General features: G+C 38.8%; 1 long non-coding RNA gene across 1 annotated transcript in view; it reads right to left on the reverse strand.

The window, feature by feature from the left end:
* The window catches only part of LOC123386960, a 73,178-nt gene that overhangs the window by 28,526 nt on the left and 18,304 nt on the right, over positions 1 to 26,348 (reverse strand). Inside the window, exons 3-6 of the long non-coding RNA XR_006608768.1 lie at positions 14,474 to 14,644; positions 11,675 to 13,652; positions 3,907 to 4,033; positions 3,545 to 3,640 (exon numbers count right to left, since the gene is read on the reverse strand). This is a non-coding gene — a long non-coding RNA (uncharacterized LOC123386960). The remainder of the gene's footprint in view (positions 1 to 3,544; positions 3,641 to 3,906; positions 4,034 to 11,674; positions 13,653 to 14,473; positions 14,645 to 26,348) is intronic.

A 26,348-nucleotide genomic window follows, 5' to 3' on the forward strand; every position in this document is an offset into this window, starting at 1 on the left:
GAGGAGTGGCATGTACATAGAAAAACTGGCCAGAAGTTGGAAATAAAATGAGTGGTATGTGGGAATGTAGGGAAAATAAATTTTATGTTTCTGCACAGCTAGGACTTTTTAAGCAAATTTAAATAAATTTAAATAAAACTTGGAGCTTAAGGTAAAAGAATGAGGCTTGGAAAGTAATTTATGACTAATTAGATAGGGACAGACTCCAGAGAGACTCACATTTCAGTGGGGGTGCCAGAACCAGGATTTCTATCTCATTGCTCCAAGAGTAAGGAACTGAGGTATACTGAAACCACAAAGTTGTTACTTAGTTTTAAGTAAATACTAATTCACCTGCTCTGTTCCAAAAATCTCATGTGTTGTACTTATGGTAAAATTAACAAAGATGAATACTAAAACTTTAACAGTCTAAAATTTAAAATCTCCACCAAAAGATAACCTCAAACCCCAGAAACTTCACAGGTGAAATCTTCCAAACATTAAAGAATAACATAATCTCACATAATATCATCCACAGAATAGAAAAGTGTGAAATGCTGCTCAACTCATCTTATCGAGGTAGTACAATCTTTCTTTTTTTTAAAAGATTTTATTTATTTATTTATTTATTTGACAAAGAGAGGGACAGTGGGAGAGGGAACACAAGCAGAGATGGTGGGAGAGGAAGAAGCAGGCTTCCCGCTGAGCAGGGAACCTGATGCAGGGCTCGATCCCAGGACCCTGGGATCATGACCTGAGCTGAAGACAGACACCTAATGACTGAGCCAACCAGGTGTCCCCAAAAGTAGAACAGTCTTCAACCCCAAACATGAAAACATTACAACAAAGGCTAATTACAGGATAATAGGTCTTATGAACACACACACACACACACACACACAGAAAGATCCTAAATGAACTTGTAAAAAGCCAAATTCAGAGATTATGAGAGCAAAATACATTATGACAGAGAATGTATTTCAGACATATCAGGTTAGCTTAACGTTGGAAAATTAATCAAGATTACTCACCATATTAACAGAATAAATATGAAAAATCATGATTATCTCAATATATGCAGAGAAAACTTTTGACAAAATACTCATTCATGATTCAGAAAAAAACCAATAAGGGGGAGCACTTCAGTGGCACAGTAAGTTAAGCATCTTCACCATGCACGTGCTCTCTTTCTCTAATAAATAAATCTTTAAAAACAAAAACCCTCTTAGCAAACTAGGAATAGAAGAGAACTTCCTCAAAATAATAAGGCACATTTATAGAAATCCTTCAGTTAGAATCAAAATTAATTCTAAAATACTCAATACTTTCTTCCTGAATTCAAAAACAAGACAAAGATGTTCACCTTCACCACTTCTGTACAACATGCTATTGGCACTCTTAGCCAGTACAAAATTAGGAAGGAGAAGTAAAGTTGTCTTTATGCATAGACAACACAATTACTGACCTAAAATTTTTTTAAAAAACTATAAAATAACTATCAGAATAAGTAAACTTAGCATGATTGCAGGATACAAAGCCAGTGTGTGAATACCAACAATTTTTCTATACACTAGAATTAGATGCCAATTCTCTCCAAAATGATAAATGCAACCCCAATAAAAGCCCTAAAATAGGAGGTATAGGGGTATGGATGGGTGTGTGTGTATGTGTGTGTCTTTGTGGAAACTAACAAGCTGATTCTAAAATTTATATGAAAATGTAAAAGTTCATCGTACCATAGCACTGTCCATCATATCTGGAAACATAGAAATTATTTTAATATATTTTGTAGATTAAAGATATTCTTGGCAACATTCTGTATTCATGCTATAGCCAAGCAACCTTGAAGAAAACAGCAAAGCTACAAGGCTAACACTGCCAGATGTCATGACTTATAATTGAATATATTATAAAGATAAAAGATAATGGTAATGTCAAGAAGATGGATAAATGGAACCTTTATTAGACAGCCAGTAGGGGCACCTGGGTGGCTCCGTTGGTTAGGCAACTTCCTTCAGCTCAGGTCATGATCCCAGACTCCTGGGATCAAGTCCCACATCAGGCTCCCAGCTCCATGGGGAGTCTGATTCTCCCTCTGACCTCCCCTCTCATGCTCTCTCACTCTGTCTCTCTCTCAAATAAATAAATAAAAATTAAAAAAAATAAAAGACAGCCAATAGAACAAAACAGAAAGCCCAGAAACAAAACCACAAATATATGTTCACCTGATAAATGACAAAGATAAAACCATGATTCAGCAGAAGAAAGGACAGTCTTTTTAACTGTCATCAGAAGTCATCAAGAAAATGGTAAGACAAGGCTTATATAATTGAGAAAAGGCACTGTCAATACATACATTTGCCAAAGATTCATATTTGGAAAAAAAGTTCTATAATTCAACAGAAAAAGACTAATGGCCCCATAAAATATAGGCAAAAGATCTGAACAGTTAACTTTGCTAAAGAAGATGCAAATAGCCAACAAACATATGAAAAGATGCTCAACATCAGTCATCAGAGAAATGGGAATTAAAGCCTAATGAGATAACACAACAAAATGAGTAAAATGGCTAAATTAGACTGACAATACCAAGTGCTCACAACAATAAATGGCAATTAAAGCTCTCATACATTGTTAGCTACAACAGGATTTCGTGGTACCTCTTTGGAAAATTATTTAAATTAAAAAGTGTTGTAGGGGCACCTGGGTGGCTCAGTGGATTAAGCCACTGCCTTCGGCTCTGGTCATGATCCAGGGTCCTGGGATCGAGCTCCGCATCAGGCTCTCTGCTCAGCGGGGAGCCTGCTTCCCTCTCTCTCTCTGCCTGCCTCACAGCCCACTGTGATCTCTCTCTTTGTCAAATAAATAAATAAATAAATAATCTTTGTACTCGCTTCGGCAGCACATATACTAAAAAAGTGTTATAAAGCTAAGTATGTGATCACTCTACCAAGCAAGTCCATTTCTGGTCACACAACTAACAGAAGAGTTTACATACTCCTCAGAACAACACACACAATAATTTTTATAAATGTTTTGCAAAAACCTCAAACTCAAAACAAATATGTTTCAAATATGTATCCTAAATATGTTTCAATAACATAATAAAGACATAAAAACTGTGGTAGTCACAGTGGAATGCTACACAGCAATATAAAGCAATAAACTAATCATAAACACAATGTGAATATTTCTCATAGACATAATAGTGAATCAAAGCAGGCAGATACTAAATACATACACACACACACACACTGTGTGTTTATATGTATATTGTATATACACATATATATAGTACATGTGTATACTTAAGATCTGTGTATTTAACTCTATATAATTTATTCCTAAGGAGGAAAACAAAGATAACATTGTGTATAAAAGTGACACTGGGAGATACTGGGTGATTGAGTGACACTGAATATTTGAGTCACGTCAACATGCTACTTTCAAAGGTCCAGAGCCTCTAAAAAGTGATTCTTAAAGACCATTTCTATGGCCTTAAAGCTCTGAACTAAGGCTTTGTGATCTAATTTCCTCCTAAACTCCATCTGGATCACTCACTCACCTGGTCATTCTGGCTCAGGAACTCTTCCTCTAATATCCAAGGCTCCTCTCCTTGCTCCAACTTGAGGATCACTTTCTGCTTCAGGGATGGAATACCCTGTGAATGAGAAGTGGGACAAACTGGATGAGTTTCAGGGCCTCTGAAGGTGGAGGACATTATAACTCAAAGACCATACAATAAAAAAAATAAATAATAATCCCTGTTATGAGGGAAAAGAAAACAAATCCCTTTGGATAATCAAAAGGTCATCCTTGACCTCCAAATTTCAAAACTAAATATTATATTCCAAAAATCCGGCAAGTTTCTGTAAATAAAAAAGACACACACACTGGGGGTCTATGTGAGAAACAAACACTACCTACCCACTAAGACAAGGTGGCTCTAGTTTTCCAGCATCACATCCCTGTACAGGGTCCTCTGAGCAGGGTCCAGGTGCTGCCACTCCTCCTGGGTAAAGCCCACAGTCACATCCCTAAATGACAATGATCCCTGGAAAAGCACATTTCTGCTCAGTCTGAAGTGGTCAAAATCAAGTGACAGGAAAAAAGTTCAAAGACCAATTCTTGGGGGTATAGCTCTGTGGTAGAGCATTTGACTGCAAAGACCAATTCTTACCATTTTTTACTGTTGAAAACTGGCCAGAAAATGTTACTAAGGACCTCTATTATAGAGCTTCTTTTGGGATATGCTTTGTGAGTTAAAAAAAAAAAAAAAAAAGATCATAATAGAAATACCATTGGTGAATTATTTTGTTATTTAATACAAAAAATCTGAGTGCCCACATGTACCTGTAACTGCCCTAGTCTCTGAGAATTCCAAGTTTAATAAAATACTCTTACTGGTCTTAAAGAAGTTATTCTCATAAGGAAACATACAAAAACATAGCTACCATAGGACTTAAAGTATCCACATCATAAACACGTGCAACAAAAACACGATTTATAAAGGGGTTCTGTGCAAGTTCCCGTGCTCTGAGGACCAATGCCTCTAATCACACAGGTGCAAAGAGGCACACAGCCACTGTTAGTGAATTTTCCCAGTTGCTGCAAGTCCCCTTCAGTTTGTGTTTTCCCCTTTTCATTTTCTCCTCCTTCATTCTTTGCCTTTCCCCCTTTAGGAACCAAACACTGAAGACCAAGACATTAAAAAATAACTGCATATACTAGGAGAATCAGAAAGTAAGGGTGCATACCCAAGGACAGGCTCAGAAAACACTAAGACATTAAGTTTACACATCAGGCAGATCCTTGGCACAGAGACAGCCTACAACAATCAAAAGATAAATGAAAATAAACAAAATCAGCAAGACAATAAGAAAAACATTGCAGAATGGGAAGAATCTGATTTCCAGAGTTACCACATTATTAGAGTCAAATGCCCAGTGGTCAATCAAAAAAATCACAAGGCATACAAAGAAACAGGAAAATATGTAAACATAAAACTCTAGAAAAAAACACAGGTGGTAAGCTTCTTGACACAGGTCTAGGCAATGATTTTAGATTTGACACCAAAAGCAAAAGCAACAAAAGAAAGAATAAATAAATGGGACTACATCATAACTAAAATTTTTATACACCAAAGAAAAATCAACAAAATGGAAAGGCAACTTACTGAATAGGAGAAAATATTTCCAAGTAATGTATCTAATAAGGGACTGATATTCAAAATATATAAAGAACTCATGAACTCATTTTTTAAAATAAAAAAATCTGATGAAAAATTGGTCAGAAGATCTGAATAGTCTTAATTCAAAGAAGACATACATACGACTAACAGGTTTATTTAAAAGATGCTCAACATCATTAATTATTAGGGAGATGCAAGTCAAGACCAAAGTGATATTACCTTACACCTGTTAGAATGGCTATCAAAAACACAAGAAATAACAACAGGCGCTGGTGAGGATGTTAAAAAAAAAAAAAAAAAAAAAAAAAAAAAGGAACCTTTGTGTGCTGTTGGTGGAAATGTTAATTGGTGCTATAGAAAAATGGCATGAAGGATCTTCCAAAAACTAAAACTAGATCATATAATCCAGCAATTCCACTTCTGGGTATTTAATTTAAAAAAATAAGAACATTATCTCAAAAGGTTATATACATTCTTATGTTTATTGCAGCATTATTTAAAATATCTAAGATATGGGAACAACCTAACTGTCCATTGACAGATGAATGCATAAAGAAACTGTGGTATATCTATACAATGGAATATTATTCAACCATAAAACAGAATGAAACCTTGCCATTTATAGCAACATGGGTGGACTTTGTGGCATTATACTAAGTGAAATAAGTCAGAAAGAGAAAAAGACAAGTGCCATGTGATCTCTCTGATATGTGGAATCTTAAAGAAAATACTCTCAATACAGAAAACAAACTGGTAGTTGCCAGAGGTGGGGAGTAGAGTGGGCAAAATGAGTGAATTCTTTTTTGTTGTTGTTTAAATAAATTATTTTAAAGAGAAAACAACTGACCAATATCCTTTATGAACACTAATGTAAAAAATCCTCAACAAAATATCAAACAGAAGGATTATAATATACTACAAAGCTATAGTAATCAAAATACATGGTACTGGCACAAAACAAGACACAAAAATCAATGGAATATAACAGAGACCCCAGAAATAAACCCATACCTATATGGTCAATTAATCTACGACAAAGGAAGCAAGAATAAAGACTGAGAAAAAGACCATATCTTTAACAACTGGTGCTGGGAAATTTAAACAGCTATGTACAAAATAATGAAACTGGGACACCTTCTCACACCATACACAAAAATACACTCAAAAGGGATTAAAGGCTATAAAACTCCTATTAGAAAACACAGCAAGTAATTTCTTTGACATTGGTCCTAGAAAGATTTTTCTAGATATGTCACCTAAGGCAAGGGAAACAAAGCAAAAATTAAAAATTGCAACTATAAAAATAAAAAGATTTTGCACAAATGAACCCATCAATGAAACAAAAATTTACCCAGTGAATGGAAGAAAGTATCTGCAAATGATATATCCAATAAGGGATTAAAATACAAAACATATAAAGGGCATATACAACATAACACCAAAACAAAACAAAACAAACAAATGAAAAAAGCCACTGATTAAAGAAGACATAACAGATGGCCAGTAGACACATAAGAAGATGCTCAACATCAATTATCATCAAGGAAATGTAAATTGAAACCACCTCACACCAGAGTGCTTACTATCAGAAAGAAATAACAAATGTTGGTGAGGATGTGGAGAAAATGAGATGCCTGTGTATTTTTGGTGGGAATGGAATTGGTGCAGCCAATGTGGAAAACAGTATGGAGTTTCCTCAAAATATTAAAAATAGAAATATCATATGATCCAATAATTCCACTTTCTTTGGGTATTTATCCAAAGGGAAAAAACAAACAAACAAAACTAATTTGAAAAGATATATGCAGCATATATATGTTTACTGCAGCTTTATTTACAATAGCAAAGATATGGAAGAACCCAAGTGTCCACTGATAGATGAATGAATAAAGAAGATATGATATAGAGACACAATAGAATATTACTCAGCCTTAAGAATGAGATCTTGTGACAAGATAGGAGGACCTAAAAGGTATTATGCTAAGTGAAATAAGTCAGACAGAAAAAGACAAATACCATATGATTTCATTAGCATGTGGAATCTGAAAAACAAAACAAAGGAACCAATAAACAAAATACAGATCCATAAATACGGAGAACAAATAGTGGTGCCAGAGGGGAGGTGGGGAGGAGACTGCTGAGAAAAAGGATTAAGAGTTACAAACTCACAAAAGATATAAAATAGATATAAGAAGAGTTATAAAATACATAAATTATGGAGATGAAAAGTATAGAGCAGTAAATAAAGTCAATAATACTGTAATCATGTATGGCAACAGTTGGTGACTACACTTACTGTGGTAAGCACTGACGAATGTATACAATTGAGTCAGTATGTTGTACAACTTAAACTAAATAAAACTGTATGTTACACTTCAATTAAAAAATAAAATAAAACAAAATAAAATGGATTATATGCCATGACCAAGTAGATCTATTCTTGGAATCCAAGGATGGTTCAACACACAAAAATCAATCAGTATAATACACCACATCAAACAATGAAGGAAAAAAACACATGACCATCTAAACTGACTAACCCCATATAATAAAAGCCATGTATGCAAAAAATACAGGAAAAATTATACTCAATGGTGAAAGGCTGAAAGCTATTCTTCTAAGATCAGGAGCAAGGGAAGGCTGCCTGCTTTCATCACTTCTATTCAGCATAGTATTGGAAGGTCTAGTCACAGCATTAGACAAGAAAAAGAAATAAAAGTATTCAAATTGAAAAGGAAAAAGTAAAATCATCTGTGCAAATGATATAATCTTATATGTAGAAAAAACCTGAAGACTCCACAGGAAAAGCTGTTGGATCAATGAAATGAATTCAACAAAATAGCAAGATATGACAACATACAAAAGTCAGTTGCATTTCTATACAGGAACAATGAATAATCTGAAAAGGAAATTACAAAAGCAAATTCATTTACAAAAGCATCAAAAGAAATTTTAGGAATTAATGTAATCAAAGATATAAAAGATTTGCACAATGAAAACTATAAAACAGTGCTAAAAGACATAAAAGATGACATAAATAAATGGAAACACGTCCCATGTGCATGGATTAGGAAACTAATTGTTAAAATGTCAATATTACTCAAGGCAATCAACAGATTCAATAAAATCTCTAGCAAAATTCCAATAATATTTTTTGCAGAAATCAAAAACATTCATCCTAGGGCGCCTGGGTGACTCAGTGGGTTAAAGCCTCTGCCTTTGGCTCAGGTCATGATCCGAGTGTCCTGGGATCAAGCCCTGCATCAGGCTCTCTGCTCAGCAGGAAGCCTGCTTCCCATTTTCTCTCTCTGCCTGCCCCTCTGCCTATTTGTGATCTCTGTCAAATAAATAAATAAAATCTTAAAAAAATATTTCATACTAAAATTCATACAGAATCTAAAGAAACCTGAATATCCACAACAATCTTGAAAAAGAACAAATCTAAAAGAAGGTCTCAAAAAGATGTCTGTACACTCATTTTCATAGCAGCATTGTTATTCATAATAGCTAAAACAAGAAACAACTCAAGTGTCCATGGACAGATGAATGGATAAGCAAAATGTATATATACATACAATGGGATATCACTCAGCCTTAAAAATGGAAAAAAGTCTGCATAATGCTACAACATGGATGAATCTTCAAGATTCATGTTAAGTGAAATAAGGCAGTCACACAAGGACAAATACTACAGGATTCCACTTATATGAGGTACTTAGGGTAGTCAGAATTACAGAATCAGGAAGTATCATAGGAGTTCCCAGAGGGGAGCTATTGTTTAATAGGTACAGAATTTCAGTTTTACAAGATGAAAGACTATGGGGATGAACAGAGTGACAGAAGCACAAGAATGTGAATACAGTTAACACCACTGAAGCATACACTTAAAATTGTTTAAGATGGTAAATTTTATGTTATGTTGTATTTTACCACAATAAATAAGAAAAAAAAAGTGAAAATGTACTGGTAAGTACTACAACATGGATGAACCTTAACAACATGCTAAGTGAAGGAAGCTAGACACAAATGCCCATATACTGAATGACTCCATTTGTAGGAAATACTCAGAATAGATCAGTCCATAGAGACAGAACACAAACAGCTCGCTGCCAGGGACTGGGTGAATAAGAGAATGGGGAGAAACTCCTTAATGAGTAACAGGCTTTATTTAGAATGATGGGAATATTCTGAAACTCAATTAAGGTAGTGGTTGCATAACACTCTCAATGTACTAAGTGCCACTGAACTCAGTTGGTCACTTTAAAATAGTTACTTTAGTATGTAAATTTCACCTCAGCAAACTTTCTTAAAGACATAAGAACAAAGTGTGGAGAATAAAATTACAATGAAAGATGAAGGAGCTAAAACCATGTATCAGTAACAACAAAGTGAGAACGGATTAAATTCTCAATATAAAGGACAGCACATTTCATATTAGGCCAAAAATGTCTAGTTACATATTACTTACCAAAAAGTTATGCTCACGAAGAATACGAAAAATCTTACTAAGGTGCAAGACCCCCATGACCCAAAAACCCCCAAGACATTAAAGGAAGGAATGGATGGTAATTGAGAATGGATAACATCTCCTTTTCGAATCAAGCAGTTTTCACTTACTTGCTTTCAGCAAAGTTGAAAAAGAAATTAGAGTTGAATTATGAGTGCTGTGAAGTGTGTAAACCTGGTGATTCACAGACCTGTACCCCTGGGGATAAAAATATATGTTTATAATAAAAAAAAATACTGCCAAAAATTCGCCACAGCCAAAAAATAAATAAATAAATAAATAAAATATGCTTGTAAAAAAAAAAAAAAAGAAAACGGTTTCATTATAATAACATCTAAAAGAATACTTAAGAATAAATTTAAGCAAGGATGCGTAAGCTTTGCACACTGAAAAACACTACAAAACACTGCTGAAAGAAACTGAAGAAGACCTAAGCAAATGGAAAAACACCTCATGTCCACGGACTGTAAAACCTAATACTGTTAAAATGTCAAAATTCCCCCAAATGATGCACATATTCAATGCAATCCTTACTAAAATCTCAATAGCCTTTTCTTTGCAGAAATAGAAAGGTTAACCTAAAATTCATATGGACTTGCAAGGGACCTTGCTGTAGAAGAGTTTGGTGGTTTCACAATAAATGCAGAGCGACCCATTAATTTTACTTCCAGAAAAGATGTGAAATAGGTCTTCAAACAAAAACTTGTACATGAATGTTCATATCAGCACTGTTCTCAATACCCAAACATGAAATCACTCCAAATGCCCACCAACTGATGGATACACAAAAGGTGTATGACACATCAGTGGAGTATCATTCAGCCATTAAAAAAAAAAGTGGTGGTACATGCTATGACATGGATAGGCATCAAAACAGTAAGTAAGTGAGAGAAGCCACACATTACAGATTTCATATTGTATGTTTCCATTTATACGGGATACCCAGAATAGACAAATCCATAAACAGAAAGCAGATTAGTGGTTGCTAGAGGCTGGGGAGATGGCAGAGTAACTTGCTCATTAATTATGGCACCACTCATTAAAGGTATAAGGTTTCCTTTTGATGTGATGAAACTATTCTGGAAGGAGAGGGTGGTTATGGTTGCACAACATTGTGAGTGTGTTAAGTGTAATAGTTCTAAAATTTAAAATGGTTCAAGTGTGAATTTTGTGTTGTGTATTTTACCACAATTGAAAGAGGAGAGTCACTTACCAGACTGCAAAAATTTAGATACTTTCCAATCCCCAGGACTGTCACAAAGCCTATCTCATCCTACTGATTACCCTGGATCACTGTGGTCTGCCCAAACTTGCTCCTTCTTTGACAGCCAACAGCCCTACTGCTGGCACAATTCATGTGCAATTCAATTTTTCCTCTGAATGGACAAGAATTACTCTATGCCCACCACTTCTTTTTATCATTGCAGGACTGTCACTGGAAGGTCCATAATGCCACCAAATGAAGCTTATCAAAAAACTTTCTTATGTTCTGGTTTCAAAACTCAGTAAGATCACAAGATGTGATCATTTATCTACAAGGCCTCTTTGCCCTACTGTAGTAGAAGTCAGCAAACTGCAAATGGTTCTGGCAAATGGCCACGTAATAAATATTTCAGGCTTGCCAAGCTACACAGTCTCTGTCACAACCACTCAGCTCTACCTCTATAATACGAAACCAGCCACAACCACTTCATTCAAAGGAATGCAGATGGCTGGGTCTCAATAAAATTTATATAGATGCTGAAATCTGAATTTCATACACTTTCCCATCACAAACTACTGCTCTTGATTTGTTTCTCAACCACCTAAAAGTTCATGGTTTGTGGGCCATGGAAAAATAAGCAGCAGGCTGTATTTGGCCCATGTACTGTGATCTGTTGACTTGTGCTCTGCGTTTTCCCTGATTTCTACTATTTCATATGAAGGTGGAGACATTTTCTAAACCTCACATATAACAATCACTGTTAGGCAAAACTGTGAACAAATGAACAGCTCACCTGGGATGTGATCATCTTCTGCTGGCCCTGAAGGGTGTGGATAACCGTGAGGGTACAGCTGAGAGGAAAGAACCAACATGAGAGATGCCATCAGCCTGAAAAACTCCACACAGCTGTGGGCAAAACACCCCTGAAGCGGAGATGCCTTGAGAAAGGGAAGAAAGGAGGGCAGGAAGGGAGGGAACAGCCCATGCACAATTCCATAGTGCTTGGACACACTAGTTTTTAAATGCAAAAACATTTGTTTTCAGGTCATCTGGCAGGCTCAACTGGTGGGGCAACCAACTCTTGATCTTGGGGTTGTAGGTTAGAGCCCTATGTTGGGTGTAGAAATTACTTAAAAATAAAATCTTTAAAAATTTTTTGTTTTCTCCTGATTTACTAACAAGGTATGCTCTAAAACAGAAAAATGTAAACAACATGGTACACTAAATAAACAAATTAGGAAAAGCCAAGGAATGGAACGTAATGCTTTCATTAAAACTGATGCAGAGCAAAATATTTCAAGTTATAATGGTCATTATAAACCAGACAATCCTACTAGTTTCTGAAAAAATGGATGGGGTTTTAAGGGATGGTCTTTTTCCAAAGGGGGGGGGGGGGTGAGTTTGCTTTAACTCAGTTTCAGGTTCTCAAACATATCTTTTGATTAAAAACAACAAACTGCTTCTGACTTATCTGTTGTCAAAGCAGAAAACAGCTGCCTGGGCCATCAAGCGATTCAATGTCTACTCTTATTTCTCCCACAACAAAATGCATGAGTAGGAGCAGGTACGTGAAAGAAGACCCATTTCCTTCCCACCCTATCCCAGTCCCATCTTTAAGCAGAGCACAAATAGGTAAGCCTTAAACACCTTTCCTGCCGTTCCATCTCGGATTCTATCAGACCAGGGCAGAGGGATCGCGCTGGCTGTGCTGTAGTGAGCCGGCCGCTGAGAATCTGGGAGTGGAGGAAAGAGGAAGGGATGGAGGCCGCAGTTTGCTCCTCTGTGGCTGCTAAGCCCTTCTTTCCACATGATGCCCCACAGCTCTCCAACAAGCCATACCTTCGGTTCCTGTTACCCTACCCTCCTCTCCCAGCCATAGCTGACATCCCTCCTGAAAGCTGGACCATCACCCAGTTTGCCAGAATCTGGCTATGAACGTGGTTCTGGCAGCAGGACCCAAACTGCTTCGAGCTAAGCAAGTCTTTGCCCCATCCCCTTCACTCTAGATCTGGGGACCAACTGACTGGCGTCTTAGGTGGGGTCCCTGCTCCTGGAACCCTCCTTCTCCCTCACAAGAGCTGCCTTGTTCCAGGAAAACTGGGCATAGCCAGTTGGAATCCCCATCCAAGATCTACAGCTCTTGGACCTTCCCGACTCCCTCAATCACAAGCTGGACCTTCCGTAAATACCAAGTGCTGCTACTGAGGGAACGGGGAAGGGTGCAGCGGGTGAGCGGGGCGGATGCCCCCCCACTCAGGTGCCAGGCTCACAGGTCAGGGAAACAAGGTCAGGGCTCCTGCAGCTGTTTGCTGTTGGGTCTGCCTCACACCCAGGTTTGATGCGGGCAGAGGATGAGGCAGGTCCTTCTAGGCCATCTGGGGCTTGCTCTAATCACCTCCCGGCCCCGCACGTGGTTGCCATGGGGACGCTACACTGACCACAGGTGAACTGGAAGACCAAGAGGAACCGTGAGTGGAGAAGAACAACGTTCCCCCAAAAGAGAAGTGCCCAGCGACGGGCAGAGCCCTCACTTCGGAGATGAAAACACCAAGCTTCGCTCGGTAACAAGCGCTGGGACGTGCTGGTTCGCATTTGATGCATGAAGACGGAGCAGGACTCACCCCGAGCTCAGGGACCAAAGCCTCTTCCTCCGTCAATCGCCTCTCCGCGGGGAACCTCCCGTTTAAAGGGTCACCCATGCCCAAGCCCCCCACCTGTGGCCGTGCTCTCAGCTTCAGAAGCATCCGGGACGGTGGTCTCAAGAGATTATGCTGAGTGAAATAAGTCAAGTAGAGAGAGTCAATTATCATATGGTTTCACTTACTTGTGGAGCATAACAAATAGCATGGAGGACAAGGGGTGTTAGAGAGGAGAAGGGAGTTGGGGTAAAATGGAAGGGGAGGTGAATCATGAGAGACTATGAACTCTGAAAAACAATCTGAGGGGTTGGAAGTGGCGGGGGGGAGGGTGGGGTGGGGTGGGAGGTCGGGGTACCAGGTGGTGAGTATTATAGAGGGCATGGATTGCATGGATCCCTGGGTGTGGTGAAAATATAATTAATACTGTTATGCTGAAAATAAATTAATTAATTTAAAAAAAAAAAAAGAGGCCGCAGCCGACGACTCGAACTAGACGGGAGGGGTGCAGCGCACATACACAGAAGGCCAGGAGCGACTCCCACGTCCAGCCATAGGGCGCCCACCAAGTTTCCCAAATATCTGCGCGGCCTCGCTGGAGTATGGCCTTCAGACTTGGCGGACGTTGGGTAGAACTGCTTGATTTAGCAAATAAGGTACAAGCAGGGGACCTACTGGTAATACAGGTTTTTTTTTTTTTTTTTTTAATTATTTATTTATTTATTTATTTTTTAAGATTTTATTCATTTGACAGGTCACAAGTAGGCAGAGAACAGGCAGAGAGAGAGGAGGGGAAGCCGCCTCCCTGCTGAGCAGAGAACCAGATGCGGGCCAGATCCCAGGACCCTAGGACCATGACCCCAGCGGAAGGCAGAGGCTTCAAACCACTGAGCCACCCAGGCGCCCCTATTTTTATTCGTTGTTTACCCGAAATAATTTAGTATCTAAATATATACCTATTTCATTATTTTTTTTCTCTGATAGATGGGCTCTTCTAGCAGTTCCTTGTTTTGCAGAATGCACTTGCAGAATTCCTTCCAGAGACAGTCTGTGTTCCGTTTACATTGTAACATATCTTAAACAGTATCCATGTCTCTCGCATTTCGTATTGTCCTTCTGGACATTCACTGATGAGGAAACACACCCAATTTAGCATTATGTGTGGCATGAAGTTAACACTGGAAATTGTTCTTCAAAATCTGATTGCAGAAATACATAATACCATCTTTCATGTCATAATTTGCCTTTCCCATTCTTCAAAATTACATTGGCTCTCTTGATTAATGACCTTTTTTTTTTATCTTTGCCAATTTTTCCCTTCCTCTTTAAAACTACACATGATAATTCACTTGTTCCCATGCTGGAAAAGCACTTAGTAACATTTATTTTAAAAAAATCAAATTCTTTAAGAGATGAAACTCATTTCAAAAGACAGTCATGGCAAGTACAATGATGATTATCCACAAGTCAATTTATTTTCCTATTTATAAGCATTATTTTCCCTTTTAAGAACAAGCTTGACATGAAGGTTTCATCAATTCTTCCTTTGATGCTTTCAGGTTCCACTGAAAACTGGAATATTTAATAATACTTTTTGCTTTTCTTTCAGTTTCCATAATCCTGTTGCTAAGAAGATACTGAAAACTATATACAAGAGATAAGCAAATTAGTTTCACTCAATGGATTATTTAAAAAGACAACAAGAAAAAATAGTCAACAAGAATATTGGGACATTTTCTTGAGAATTGAAATATGATTTCAGTGCTTTAAATAAACAGAACTCTCTTAACTGTGTTTGTTAAAGAGAGCCAGTGGGTTCCTGTATGCAAGAGAAGTGAAGAATATTGAATGCCAACAAAAATCACATAAATCTCTTAGTCACTCACTCAACTCAAACATAGCATAAATTGAATTACTTCAACGGGTATAGAGAGAATATCAAAAGCTATTTGAACAGCAGGTATCATGCATAGAGGCATATGACAGCCAAGATATGACATCTTCCATAGAATCATCTGTGCTTTGTTTCAACTTGGAATAAACATGTCTGCACCTTTATGCAAACATCCACCAAAATTTGTATTAGTATAGGTATATATAGGAATTATTATAGCTCCACCAAAAGCAGCACAGAAGCAAAGAGAAAATATTTATTTTCTATATTGTAATTACTTGAATCCATGAGATGCTGTAAAAAGGTGACACCATTTGATCCTTGATAATCTCTGTAATCAGAAGCGGAGCTATTATTTTTGTTGTTAATTTCATCCTGACACCTGAAATTCTGATTGCAACTTCAGAATCAGAAAACACTTCTGTCAGCAGTACATTCAAACAGTCTATCTGAGCTGAGAGACTGTTGATGATGTACAGCATACAGGGTGCTTACAACTTCTGCTGAAATTACTGTATCTCAATCTGAATTCCTCATAATAGTAAATTTATTTTGTCACTTTCTATAGAACTAATTGAGGAAATAATACAACTCTTATGTTAAACTATTAGTTAGTATATGCTGGTTTATACCTGACTGCTATCTTTGCATCCTGGACAGAAACCTTCAAAGGAAATTTTTCCTTGCTTAATCAATGACCACCTTTTAGAAAATCCATCACATGATTTACACTTGCATTTTGGTATATTAGGATTCAAATATATGCAAATAAAAACAGATAATACCAAGTACTGCAAAAATTGAAACGATAATCTCATAACTGCTTTATGTGAGAACTCATAACTAACCACAAAAAGGCTGAATCATTGAAAGCATTGCAAACTTGCAAACTAAAAATGTATTTAAGTCATATTATCATTTAAGTGGATGGAGACAGCTGTCCTTAGAAGGCCTGCTTATAAGGTTTCCCCCTGGCTAGTACCTGGGAACTTGAGTTTTGAAAAGGCTTGAGAACTTGGACTTCTCAAGTGTTCCTACAAGTCTACTTGATAAAAGTGGCTTACATTTGGGCTCCTGGGTGGTGCAATTGCTTAGGTGACTGCCTTCGGCTCAGGTCATGATCTCAGGGTCCTGGGATCGAGTCCCGCATCAGTCACCCTAATCAGTGGGGAGCCTGCTTCTCCCTCTCCCTCTGCCTGCTGCTGTCCCTCCTTGTGCTCTCCCTCTCTCTACCTTGTCAAATAAATAAATAAAATCTTTTTTTAAAAAGTGGCTTACCGTGCCCCTAAATTTCATTGTACAAACAATATGGTTTATGCTGAACACCTACTTTCCTTCTGAGAATCTGGAATTTTAGTATGTATCAGGCAGAGGGACATACATAACCAGCCCCCATAAAACCTGGGAGCACAGAGATTCTATTGACCTTACACGGTAGAAAACATTCTACATGTGCTATCATAGTTCATTGCTGGAGTTATTAAGCACATCCTATGTGACTTCACTGGAAGAGAACCTTTGGAAGCTTATGTCCAGTTTCCTCTGGACATTGGCCATGAGCCATTCCCCCTTGCTAATTTTGCTGGAAAAATTTTAGCTATGAGTATGACTGTATGCTGAGTCCTATAAAACTTCCTAGCAAATCACTGAACCCAAGGATGGTCTTGGGATCTCCAAATCAATTGACATCATAAGTGGGATTATCTAGAACAGAACAGCACTTACTCATGGAAATATGGCCAAATAATTGTTCTGTCAAGGAAGAAACAAAGCTGGACAGTGAAGCAAAAAACAAGTAAGCGAACAGATTTTATTCAGGGCTGTTGCAGTAGGGAAAAAGAGATCTCAATACACAACCAGGCTAAATTCTAAATGCAGCATGGGCAGTAGGAATTTATAGTCGAAGAGCAGGGCTGGGGTCAGTGGATGGAAAATTACTCAGGAAACATCAGGTTTAAGGAGGACTTAGGCTAAATCAACCTAACAAGAATCTTGCTAAAGACAGGCCAAGGTGATCAAACATCACCTGGAGGATGAAAAACCAATCAGATATCCAGAGTGATAAGTTATGGACGATTTAGGGTTCTGGTTAAACTTATTTACCCAAGAAGGCTATCCACACAGTGGGAATCAGAAATTGCCAGACTTGTCCTTTGGTCTCCAATTGCCTGTACCCCACCTTACATGCTTACTTTGTTGATATATTCAATTTCAGCAAACTCCAACTCACAACACCATTGCCTCAGGTTTGCCTTCAATTATATACCCCACTAGTTTTCCATCCCAGTTGCTCCTTAAGGAGCTTATTAGAAGTCCATTTAGGGTTCCACTTGCTAGACCAGAACTTGAAGAGGAATGGTTTGAGAAGACAATTATGTCTCTCCCAGAATTGTATTTATTTTGAAAGATAAAATATGTGCTTTGGATACTACTAGTACTGTCTTGTACTTTAAAGAGAAAGAGGAATGTCTTGACAAATCTTTGTATCACAGTTTTAGTAGATATAGAGACATGTGATTTTTAAAAGTATTTATTTATTTATTGGGGGTGGCAAAAGGAGAGGGAAAGAGTCTTAAGCAGACACCATGCTGAGCAAGGAGCCCAACGTGGGGCTCGATCTTATGACCCTGAGATCAAGACACAAGTCCAAACCAAAGGTCAGATGTTTAAGACTGTACCATGCAGACACCCTGAGATGTAGGATTTTTATTTATATTTTAAAATTTATATTATATTTTGAGCATCCATGAGCAAGGGATTCCTAGAGTTCTTTGAAGGGGTCAGCTCTTAAGGAATGTCTCTGTAGTTCATAATTAATGTGGAGATGGGACTCTTTTTTGGCAGAAGCATTCAGTGCTAAAATGACTACCTGAAGTTTGGCCAATTTTGTTGATTTTGTTTGGGTCTCATCCTTTAATCAAAGATCTCCTGAGTGAGGGATGTAAACACCAACATCCCACCAAGTTATATCATCTTTATGATGAATAGTAGTGCCAACAAACTCCTATTGTTGTTCATTTGACTAATCCCAAGGGACTCTCCAAGCAGTTTGGGGGTCTTGAGGTGGCCACCTCTTGCACCACAACATTTGGCAATGGACTGCGGACAGGGGAGGCTACCCTACCACCGCAGGTGGATTAGGCCAGAGATCCCAGGTTTGGCTCCATCCTATATTAAAGAGGAATTGGTAGCTAGTGAAGTTTGTGAGGTGTTGTTTCCAACGCAAGTATAATGGGCATCTGTGTGTGGAGGGCCATAGGCTTAAGGTCTCTGAGAGCCGTTATCTCTGAGATATCTCAGGATATAGCCAGTAATTTGTTGTTCTAATGACATACAGCAGGAAGCTAAAAGGTTCAGCCTCTTCTATCAGAAGCTCTTGGACAACTTAATGGCCATGATATGTGGTCCAGAGACTCTAAGAGTCACGACACGAGACTGTCGAAGTCTCTTTAATGAAGGAGTTTCTAAGCACTCACAAGAGTGCCTGCTGATTTTAATATGGACAGAGATTTTTTGGCTGGAGAGAGCCCCACTTGAAGTGGGTTAATTTGTAAGAAGCAACAGCAGTGACAGTAAGCAAAATTTATAGATGAGGATTATGTTATCATTAGAACTCCAAAAAGATTAAAAGATATTGGATTTCTATGTCTTTAATGAGTGTGTCAAAAGAATCTCCTCATAGGAGGATGTCACCAATATCATGTCATACCTGTGCTGCAATGTCAGCCACCTGGACAAAGAGTGATGCAGTTAATAATTTGTCTGCCAAGATTGAGCAGAATGGCAGAACCACTGAAGTATGCTGTGATTGGTCTGAAAAAGGTGTGTTGTGTCCCTTGGGAACTGAAGGTAAACTGCAACTGAAAGGCTATTAAAATAAGCACTGAATAGGACATGCTAGCCAAGTCTACAAGAGCAAACTATTTATTAGCTGCTGACTAGACAGAACCAGTAATTTAAAAAAATGTTGGATAGTAAGCATGAGGGCTGTTATGGCCTGAATATTTGTGTCCCATGAAATGTGTATACTGAAGACCTAACTCATCATGTGGCTATATTTGAAGAAAGAAGTAAAGTTAAATGAGGTCATAAGGGTGGGGTCTTGATCCAATAAGGTTAGTGACCTTATAAGGAGAGCCCGACAGTGAGCTTTTTCTCTTTCTCTCCAGGTGCCAACACCCAAGAGAGTCAGAGAGGACACAGCAAGATGGCAGCTGTCTGCAAGCCAAGAAGAGAGCCCTCAGCGGAGCTGCACACTATCAGACCTTGATCTTAGATGTTCAAAGAGATGGTTCTGAGGTCCTTGAGAAAGACATATTAGGTTGTAAAACTGCCAAGAGGAATTTAAGAAGATTTATGTTCATTGTCAAAGGGGCAGAAAAAGAATTTACAAGTTTACAAAAGAAAATACAAAAAGAGATGTCTCTAGATTTTTAGAGGAATACTAAACCTCGTCCTTTTAATTTTTATTTGTCCTCACACCACTCTTACCACTCAAAGTTAATATTGTACTATGATATTGTACTAAGGGCCTAGACAGGGCAATTAGGCAATAATATAGAAGAAAAGTGATCCACAGCAGAAATAAAGTGTTAAAACTATCTCTGTCTGCAGATGATGTGAACTTATTAAAAAAAAAAAATTCTTAGGAACCTGACAAAAACATCAGAATAAATGATCACAATAAGTTTGTAGGGTACATGATCAATATATTAGTATCAAATGAATTTGCATATGTTAGCATTGAGCAATACAAAAACAAAGTTCTCAGTAATGAATTTAACAGAAAGAGTGTAAGACTTTTTTCCAGCTGCACCCTGGATAGTTGTATAATGTTAGATGGAGGAAGTATGACTTTGTTATTGTCCTTATTTAGAGATTAAATATGGAATATGGTATTAGAAACTAAGATCTGGGCACTGCATGTACATACTGCTTCTAGAACATTGGTGCACTTATATCCTTAGCTGACAGAGAAAAATATATATTGTGTGTATAATGCAGTTAATAATGCACTGTGTATATAAACATGAAAACTTATATATGCAAGCATATGTATCTATATTCAGTTAAATATGAGTTCACATTGATTTTTCCAACTCTCAACCACTACCACATGGATCACTCTAGTGTCCTTTTCTTGCCCAGTTGTAACGTCCCAATGCAACAGTGATAAACCTAGCTCTTCCCATCTGCTACACACTTACTTAATTGTTCCATCCCAATGTAAATGTATAGCAGTACCAGAATTGTTAACCTGTACCCCATGGAAAAAAACTTTATCAACTAGGATAGAATTCTTATGTGCAGTTCTTTGTCTTGAGGCTTATAGTCTCCACGCATTTCCATAGTTACTTAAATCAGCACACGTCACCCTCCACCTCGTTCAATGAGGTGGTTCCATAATTAGCTTAAAATCCTTTCTGGTATCCTTGGAACCCCTCAATGGCTTTTTAAATCTGCCTACATTAAGTTTCCTTATTTATACTGTAAAGTCCTACAGGTCTGAACAAATGCGTAAAGTCACACGTCCACCATAATGGTATCCTACAGAATAATAGCTTCACCACTGAAAAAATTTCCTGTGAATCATGTGTTCAGCCCTCTCAACCTCCCCTTGAAGCTTTCTAAATGTTAGTCTCTATAGCTCTGGTTTTTCCAATGTCATATAAAAATGCCTGGGTGGGTTAAGCCTCTGCTTTCGGCTCGGGTCATGATCTTGGGGTGCTGGGATTGAGCCCCACATCAGGCTCTCTTCTCAGTAGGGAGCCTGCTCCCCCCCCATCTTACTGCCTCTCTGCCTGTGATTGCTCTCTCTCTCTGTCAAATAAATAAATAAAATATTTTAAAAAATAAAAATAAAAATCAATCATACATCAAATAGCTCTTTCAGACTGGCTTCCTTGACTAATATGCATTTAAAATTGCTCCATAACTTTTAGTGGCTTAACACACCATTTTTTAAATCACTGAATAGTATTTCACTGTATGTATATGCCAGTTTGTTTATCCACTCATCTACTGAAGGGTATCTTGGTTGCTTCCAATTTGGGACATTATTAATAAAGTTGATATAAGTATTCATATGCAGGCTTTTGTGTAAATGTTAAGTTTTCAAATAAGTTGAGTACCTAGGAGTGCGGTACTTGGATTACACCAGACTATGTTTAACTTCGTAAAAACCTGCTAAAGTTTGCAAATATTTTTAACCTCCATTTATAGTAAGAAATACACTTTAATTCATGATCCAATATAAACACAAACATACATTTGACATTTATCCTTTGAATATTTACAATATGCTGTAACCTAGACACTGTATTTATAGTACTAACTAAAATAGAGAAAACTCCCAGTTTTGATGGTATTTACATTCTAGTGAGGGAATATAAAGAAAATAAGCAAGACATTCCATATGCTAAATAATACCTCTGTAAAAAACTACAGTAGGAAAAGGAACAGTTTACAGAAAAGGAAATACTATGGAGACAAGATAAAACAACAAATCCACACTTCCCTTGTCACCCTCTGTGAAGCTATTTAGCAGCAAATGCTTTATTCCCCCTTTATGGTTATTAGTAAATACCATCATAAACTGTTTGCTTTCTGCTGGCAAGGCCAGCAATACACTTTCACTGTCCTACCTCAGGGGCTTATCAACTCTTCAGCCCTATATCACAGTCTATTCTACAGACAGCTGGATTGTCTTTATCTTCCACCCGATGTCTTGCTGATTCATTATACTGGTGATATAATGCTGGTTCAACCTACTGTGCTAGTGAATTAGCAAATACTCAAGACACATTGCTAAGACACTTGTCTGCTTCAGGGTGGGATCTAATCCCACAGAAAGGCAGGGGAATGCCACCTGGTAAAATTTCTAAGGGTCCAGTGCTGTAGGGCATGCCAAGGTATTCCTTCTACGATAAAGAATGAGTTGATCCTCCTACCAATAGGAAAGAGGTACAACCATTATTGGGCCACCTTGGATTTTGAAGACAGTATACCCCACATTTGGGTCTGCTACTCCAAGCCATTTACTAAGTGAACAGAGAAGCTACCAATTTTGAGTAGGGTCCAGAACAGGAGACTGTTCTGCAACAGATCCGAGCTGCCAAGCACACTGCTGTGCCATTAGGGCTGTATTAACCAGCAGATCTAACATTGCTTGAAGTATTGGTAGTGGAGGGTCCTGCTTAGAGCTTTTGGCAGGCAACTATATGTGAATCACAGTGCATACCCTTAGAATTCTTTAAGCAAAGCCATGCATCCTCTGTAAACAACTATTCTTTTGAGAAACAGCTTTTGGCATGCCTGGCGGGCCACAGTGTTAAGACTGAACACTTAACCCCAGGCTACCAAGTTACCATGTATCCTGAACTGCCCATCAAGAACTAGGTGTTGTATGATCCACCAAGCCATACAACTGAGTACTCAAGCAGCCCTTCATCATTTAATGAAACAGCATATACAAGATTAGTCTCCAGCAGGTTCTGAAATCTCAAGTATGCCCATGACCTCTACTAACTCCTATATTCTACCCTCTTACTGTCTTCAGTTCACAGCTATAGTCTCATGAGAAGTTTACGACCAGCTGACTGAGAAAGAAAGAGCTCAGGCTCTATGTACCGAGTGCCCAGTATATGACCAACAACTGATGCTCCAGTGGTGTATACGGCAGGGCTGAAGAAGTTAGTTTCTCATTCCAGAAGCTCACAGGCCATTAATGGCGATGATGTCTACAAACTCCAGGAGGCATTAGAGGAGATTGCTAAGGTCTCTAGAGGGACGGAAGGGCATTGACAGCAGTGCCTGTCGATTTCAATTTGGATTGATTCTAGAGTCTATTTTTGGAGAAGGTCCTATACAAGTTGAGTCAATTTGAAAGTAACAGCATTGGTGAATTAAGTGAACCTTGTAAGTGGAGAACAAGTCGCTTGCAGAACCCAAAAAGGACTAAATGATGTATTTGCATTAACATTCTGTGTGCAAAGAACACACAACAGAGAGAATCATCAATAGCTATTTCTTGACAGTGCCAGGGATGGAGCAGCCCTTGGTTTACCAATACTGAGCCAGATCTTTGCAGTTATGTATAGGGAAATGAATTATCCACTTCTGTGATTCTCTTGTATGTGTATGTAACCAATGAATGTGTGAAATATCTCCTCAGAAGAGGATGTCATCAGTATAATGTCATACCTGTGCTTCTGAAGAAATGTGGATGCAATTAAGATACTGCCTGCAAAGACTATGTGCAGAGGCAGAGGTGCTGAGATATCCCACTGGTAGCCTGGAAAAGTTGTACTGTGCCCCATTCGGAGGTGAAGGCAAATTGTGGCTAAGGCTGTTGAAGAGGGCACTGAACAGAATATAGTAGCCAAATCTGTGAGAACAAAATCCGTAGTGGTGGCTATTGGGATAGAAGGAGTAATTTCAGCAAAGTGGTGTTGGGTCCTGAACAGATGGGTCATAGCACCGATGGCATTGTGAAGTGCCATCAGCATTTCCAGGTTTAAGAAGAGACTATACTGGGCTATTAATTGGAGAAGCTGTAGTGATAATCACTTCTCTGAACAGGACTTTACAATTGTTTCAGCTAAAGGTGTACGGTACATGAGGGGTCCCATTTTGTCAACTGATTAAGTGCCCACAGTTTATATTCACGGGATCAGAACCTACTGTGGTATGGTGCTTTAAGTCAAAGGGTGCTATACCATGGAGAACTTTGGCTACAGTTCTGTTGGTTAAGGTAAAATGAACCTATTTATCCTGAATGTCTCAGATTGTTCAGGTTGTTAAAACAAAGTATCAGAGACCAGGTAGCTTATAAACAACAGAAATTTATTTCTCACAGCTCTGCAGGCTGGCAAGTCCAAGAGCAAGGCGCCCTGCAGTATCAGGGTCTGGTCGGGGCCTGCTTCCTTGTTCACGGACAGCTGTCTTTCTGAGTTGTCCTCACGCAGGCAAAAAGCCAAGGAGTTCTCTGGAATCTTATTAGGGCACTACTCCCATTCATGAGGGCTCCATCCTCATAACCAAACCTTATCCAGATACCATCACACTGGGGTTTATATTTCAACAAGTGAATTTTAAGGAAAATACCAATATTTAATCTATGGAACTTCTATTTTATATTCAGTAGCTCCTCCAAGATTTTAAGGAGTAACATGACTAAATTGAGTGGAATGCCCAGATATGGCCATAATCTGAGCCCTGTTTTAAGGCCATGGAAATTTGCCAATGGTGCATTTCAGCAGATATTTAAGTCAATTCAGAAACTAAATAGTAGAGGTACAAAAGCCAATCAATGCCCTTTTATCTTTGTTGTATAAATTATTTAAGTATGTTCCCCCAGTTGGGTCAATCTGTGGACCTTCATTTCCATCATTTTGTGGTCTCCTCTTCCTGTATCCAAGTCCCTCCCCCTTCTTCATTCTTTCATTCTTTTTTTTTTTAAGATTTATTTGACACAGAGATCACAAGTAGGCAGAGAGGCAGGCAGGGGTGTGGGGGGGGTGGGGAAGCAGGCCCGATGCGGGGCTCGATCCCAGGACCCTGGGATCATGACCTGCACCAAAGGCAGAGGCTTTAACCCACTGAGCCACCCAGGCACCTCCTCATTCTTTCTTGCTGCATCTTTCCTTTTTGTTGTCACTAGACAGACCTCAGGTTTTTTTTTTCTTTACTCTGATCAAATTTACAAATTCCCCCCCCCCCCAGAGATCCTCCAGGCAGGATCTTCAGGACTATGGGTCTGCTCCATGGCAATAGTCGCTTCTTACAGATTAAAGATCCTGGGCTTAAGTCGCATTCGAATAATCCCCTTTGCTGAGGCACAGAGTGGGTGTTTTCCTCCCTAAACAAGAAGATGAGAATTTCTTTCCAACACAGGCACAGGGAGAAGACTGGAGTAGCATGAGTGTGCTTGGCCCATTACTCAGTGGTTGACGGATCATCTCCTGTATGGTCGTCTCTTTTTTTCTACCATGCCCATCATCTTCTCTCTCTCTCCTTTCTCTCTGTACAAATTCCCTCAGAATATTTTGGACTTCTAGCCATGTAAAGTCACAGGTTTCTGTTTTTGTCACCTGTAGCATGGACCTGGGTGGTCAGAAAGGAAAGCACCACAGCCCAGCAGTTGGCCTCTTTGGCAGTTGTCGCTTCCTCCTGGGAATGCCAGTCAATCTCCAGGGGGTCAGGGTTCACAAACAGTAAGGTCATTTGTCTATAGCCCCATTCAAAGTCACTAAACTCTATAATTCCAAGGTTAGACCCTTGGAGTAGTGATAAAACAGCAGTGCTGAGCAGACCTCAGGTTCACTGGCTAGAGGTTTTGCATCAGAAGAACACTTGAGCTCCTTTCTCTGGCGATTTGGAAGGGATCTCTTATCACCAACTGAGCCACAGGATACCATAAATTTGCACCTCAACACCATCGGGCATCAGATGTGTGCACAATGGCAGCAAGGGAAGGACTAGCAGAGGAAAGAGGGGAGGCTCCTGCCCTTACCTGAGCAATAGCTCATTAGACAACTGGAATGGCATGCTTATCCTCCTGGAGCTGGTTGTCTTACCTTCCCGAAATTTCACAAAGGACAGCTGCATGCCATCCCAGCAGTACACAATAACAAACCATGCTATGCATGGGTACCCTGAGAAGTCAGGGATGGTCACCAGACTATGCAGTAACCACAGGGTTCTAGCCAGATCTTTGGTAGGTGGGGTGCAAATGCAGTTAGGGAACAGTGTTGTCACTGCCTTTATAGGAAGGAGCTTCCCAGCCACACTGAACCCAAAGGGAAGTCACCTGGGGTAAGGCCAATTAACAATTCTCTCTTAGAAACAAGAGCTTTTTAGGGTGGGAAGACACAGTGACACTCCAAAAGGTGGCAGTACAGTGCAGGTCAAAAGGCAGGACTGGCAGCAACTGGCAG

This window comes from Mustela putorius, unplaced genomic scaffold (assembly GCF_011764305.1).
Source record: "Mustela putorius furo isolate JIRA1106 unplaced genomic scaffold, ASM1176430v1.1 tig00001093_pilon_pilon_pilon, whole genome shotgun sequence".
In the NCBI taxonomy this organism is placed as follows: Eukaryota; Metazoa; Chordata; class Mammalia; order Carnivora; family Mustelidae; genus Mustela; species Mustela putorius.